Raw genomic sequence first — 4,742 nt, 5'->3', positions numbered from 1 at the left:
CCATTACCTACAAAGTCAACATTCTCAACTAAAGAAACATCACCTATGACGATTTGGCAATCAGAGGGAGCATGTCCTCCACCACAACCGGTGCAATTGGTCACGGCCACAACTCTATTCAAAGCTATAAGATCTAGCTTCTTACTCAAACTCTCCACTTCGGCCGCCAATGAAGTTACCGCATCAATTTCATGGAGACCGGCCACCTTTTCCTTCTCCCTAGCGTTCCACTGGTAGCTATTTAACCCCATTTCTTCAATCAATTGACGTGCTTCATCGGGGGTTTTGCTACCTATGGTACCTCCTGCCGCCGCATCCAAGAGTTGCCTTGTACTCGGGTTCAAACTATTATAGAAGGTTTGAACAATAATCCACTCCGGGAATCCGTGTTGCGGACACTTTCGCAGGAGTTCCTTGAACCTTTCCCATGTCTCAAATAGAGACTCCAATTCCAACTGCATAAAGGATGAGATCTCATTCCTAAGCTTTGCTGATTTTCCGGGAGGGAAATAACAGGCTAGAAAAGCTTCTACCATCTCCTCCCATGTAGTGATTGATGCTCTAGGTAATGAGTGTAGCCACTGCTTCGCTTTTCCCTTTAAGGAAAATGGGAAGGCTCTCAATTTGATGGCATCATCCGTCACACCATTTATCTTCAGCATGTCGCACACCTCGAGGAAGCTCTCTACGTGACTGTTTTGATCCTCATCTGCCAAACCGTTGAATTGTGCGGACTGCTGTGCATATGGATGAATGCCGGCTTTAGCTCGAAGTTCCGAGCTGTAATTGGGGGACGCACAATACTCGATTGTGTCCCCAACACTGAAGGTCTGGCATAATCGGATAGTGTTCGTTGTTGCTCATTTTGTTCTGCCATGTTTTCAGATCCTTCTACTTCCAAATCACTCGGATTAGGTCTGTTCGGTATCGTGTTCTTTCCCTTTTTCTTCTAAGTGTATCGTTCAAGCTTAGGGACTCCTTCAATCAATATTGATGGATTCCCTCGGGTCATAACCCTGGAGCCGCACTAAAAAAATAAGGAAAAAAAGAAAAATCAGAACGATGATAAAATAAGAAGATATGAAATAGAATGTGTGGTGAAATAGCTAAGAAAACAAATTGCAAAGTATCTCTAAATGCCTAGCTCCCTGGCAACGGCGCCAAAAACTTGACAAGGTCCCATTGCGTATATCCCGCAAGTGCACGGGTTTGTCGAAGTAATAATCCCGGGTGAGCTTCACCTAGGATAATCGCTTCAAGTGCAAGAACTCTCTATTATGCTTCCTAATCAATGCAATGGTGAGTCGTGGAAATGCTTACATACATAGTCCCAAATCTAAAGTCAACTATGCCTAACTCTATACATGTCCCGGAGGAGAAATCGAACAATCTCAACACCTCACACTCGCATAGAGTTGCAATGAGCTCTAGGGATTCCAAGTGATAAATCTCTTCCTAGATTTAGACCTAACCCTTTGGTCCAGGCAGAAGGTCCCTAGCCACAATTAAGACCTAGATACTAAGATCACGTCAACGCTTCACACCATTGCACGCGCAACTATGCCCTAGCGGAGGTTCATCCCTTAGACCATTCACTCTATTATGGCCGCAAAGAACTCGAGGAACGGAGGTAGAATCTATCACGTCGGAGGGGAAAGGGGACGCTCCTATACCTCTCGACTCACCCTCTCAAACCTCTCCAACCTAGCTTTGTCTAACGCTCGTGGTGTGTCACTCACTCACAAGGTTACCAACAAGAACTCTCAACCCTAGTGTAACTCTAGGGGAAATATTCATAGAATCAAGCATTCAAGGTTGGAACTCACAATAAACATTAATTTATTGAAAGCATAATAAAAAAGTTCAATGAAGCGAATACATCCTAGGGTTCACAATTACCCAAGTACCCACTAGGGATTTAGCTCTCCATGGAGCTAAGTACAATCAAAGAAATCAAATGTAAAAGCAATGAATCCATAAAGAAACCCCCTCGATGGTCATGTCGATGTCTTGTGGAAAGTCCTCTACTCGTTGTCCAAGGATTCCTTTGTCCGGTATAGGATACGCATCGATCGAAGCTCCCCTACCAACCTTCTTCCTAATGGAATCACAATGTTGGAGCCGTAGAACCTCTCCAAAACCTTGGCCAATACCCCTCAAAACCCTAGCCAAAACCCTCTTGCAAGTTGGGGAAAAGATGGAGAAAAGAATACCAAAATCGGGGCTGAATCGGCTTTAAATAGGGCTGCAATCGGGCAACTCCACGGGCGTGGACGATACACGCGCCCGTGTGGAATTTCTACAGTGCTTGCGACAGTGTTGCTACAGTGGTCTACTACAGTCTTCGACCTGAATAACTTCCCAATTCCATTCTTTCATCGGGGTAACGCAAACGGGCACACGTTCACGTCGTGAATCACTTGCTTCTTTAATGATATATATGTTGGTGGAGCTCCTGTTCTTATATGCATAAGACGGAATGCTCGAGTGTGACTGCCTTTGTGCCCCTCCAAATGGATGTGCTCACTCGAATGCAAGGAGGTTGGCACACACTCTAGCATCTCACACCTGTCCTATGTCTTCGCGTTTGAACCTTAGCAAGATATCCTCCAAAATAGGTGCATTATGATCCCCATTGGCCTATTTCCTTCATACTCAGCCTCACAACCATACCTGCATAAAAGTAACATAAAAACACACATATTAATGTAAAAACCTGAGAAAAGTAATGCTCAACATAATGAAAGAATGCTTCGCATTCATATCACACAAGCACTTATCACCAGGTGACGACGCGTCAGACCTAGGTCGCTTAGGAGACCTACCAGAAATATTCTTCTTTGGCATGATCGACGAAGGGAAGCCATTGATGGACGTTATAACTCAGCATACCCCATTAAATAGGCCGAAAAAGGAGGAGGAAGAGTCAGGTGATTTCAGGGAAAGAGGTGCAGTGAAGGGGTGCTGCTACCGATGTTCGGTTTTTGAAGGAACGTGGCAGAGCCAAAAGGTCACACCCCGCGCATGTCTGCGACACGTGTGTGTCAAATCGCTGGTTTGGGCATGAAAATCAAGGTGTGCCATGACAATGGCACAAAGGGTGCTAATCCCCCTTAAAATCACCGAAGAATGGAAAAATTAACAATTTAGCACTGATACAATCATGCAAGAAGCACAGAATATGTGTTTCGCATTGACATGATCATGTCAACCTAGTGTCTGCGTTAGAAATTTACCAAAATGTCTGGCCAGAGAAAATTGGAGGCATACAAATGAGCATGTCCTTCTTATGTCCTGCCCGTGTCTGTCCTAGAAATTTTCAGAGTAGAGAATCTTCCTCCCAAAATAAATGATAAATCACACGGCTAAACATGAAACACAAAACAACACGAAATCCAAAACAAAGAGATCATGACAACCATAAGACTATGAGAGAGCGAATGACATGAGGCTTGGAAACAACGAACCTAAAACAAAAGTGAAAAACGGAGATAACCAACACAAAACAAATAACTTGGGTTGCCTTCCAAGAAGCGCTTGTTTAACGTCACTAGCTTGACGTACCTGTTGCACGCTTACTGAGTTTCATGAAAGCGAGACCTCTCTAGGGTACGTGTGACACAATTACATAAATATGAAGGTGACATGTTAATTAAATGGATCTCACCAAATGGCCGAGTGCCAGCATGGTTAGGGACGCGCGGTTTGGGTGGTGAAGGGAGTGTCATCTTGTTTTTTCATGTTACCATCTTCCACCACTTCTTCACTAGGGAGATCCGCCACTCAGGTGGTTTAGAGTCCATGCATACTAACACATCAAGACCTTGGACGTCCTCTGTTGCCATAACCGGTTTGTCTTCATCAAATGGTATGTCCTCCAAAAGGTCATTGAGTTTATCCCTCAAGAATGTCTCCTACATAAAATCAGAAACAACCTCATCAACCACATCAAAAAAATAACAAGTATGATCAAAGTCCATCGTATGTCGCATGGAATCGGAAAGCCTAAATATGGTTTCTTCATCACCGACTCGAAGAGTCATTCGGCCATTTTTCACATCATTGAGAGCTTTGGATGCCGGCAAAAATGGTCGTCCTAGGATTAACAACACTTCCACTTTGTCATCAATATCCAAGATGACGAAGTCCACAGGAAATATTAATTTGTCCAATTTGACGATAACATCCTCATTTATGCCCAGCGGTCTTCGGGTAGATCGGTCTGCCAATTGGAGAGTCATGTTTCTAGGTTTAGTCTCCCAAAGATCCAAGCTCTAGAAAATCCTATATGGTATCAAATTAATACTTGCCCCAAGGTCAACAAGTGCCTTTTCATCTACCAAACACCCCAATCGTGCATGGAACAATAAAGCCTCTAGGATCTTTCTCCTTCTTGGGGAGTTTGTTGCAAAGCAAAGCATAGCACTCCTCACTTAGTGCTACTGAAGATACATCCTCCAATTTCCTCTTTTTGGTGAGCAATTCTTTCAGAAACTTAGCATACCTAGTAATCTGAGCTAGAGCTTCTACAAATGGCATATTAATGTGCAAAGTCTTGAACATGTCTAGGAACTTTTTGTATTGCTCATCTTGTTGATCTTTCTTTACCTTAGAGGGAATAGGAAGTTTCTGCTGATATTCTGGGATTAGAGATTTGTTCTGTGGGGCATTGTCTGTGTCAGTGATCACCACTAGTTCAGTAACTGTCAGTTTAAGTTCCTTCTCAATAGGATCTTAGAGTT

General features: G+C 43.6%; 1 non-coding gene across 1 annotated transcript; it reads left to right on the top strand.

Moving 5' to 3' along the window:
- Positions 1-381: 381 nt before the first annotated feature.
- LOC120266372 lies at positions 382-488 on the top strand. Its single transcript, XR_005538151.1, has one exon. It is a non-coding gene; the product is annotated as a small nucleolar RNA R71 (small nucleolar RNA).
- Positions 489-4,742: the final 4,254 nt, after the last annotated feature.

This window comes from Dioscorea cayenensis, chromosome 1 (assembly GCF_009730915.1).
Source record: "Dioscorea cayenensis subsp. rotundata cultivar TDr96_F1 chromosome 1, TDr96_F1_v2_PseudoChromosome.rev07_lg8_w22 25.fasta, whole genome shotgun sequence".
In the NCBI taxonomy this organism is placed as follows: domain Eukaryota; kingdom Viridiplantae; phylum Streptophyta; class Magnoliopsida; order Dioscoreales; family Dioscoreaceae; genus Dioscorea; species Dioscorea cayenensis.
Note: the sequence above shows the minus strand (reverse complement) of the source record. Positions and strands in the feature narration are given on the sequence as shown.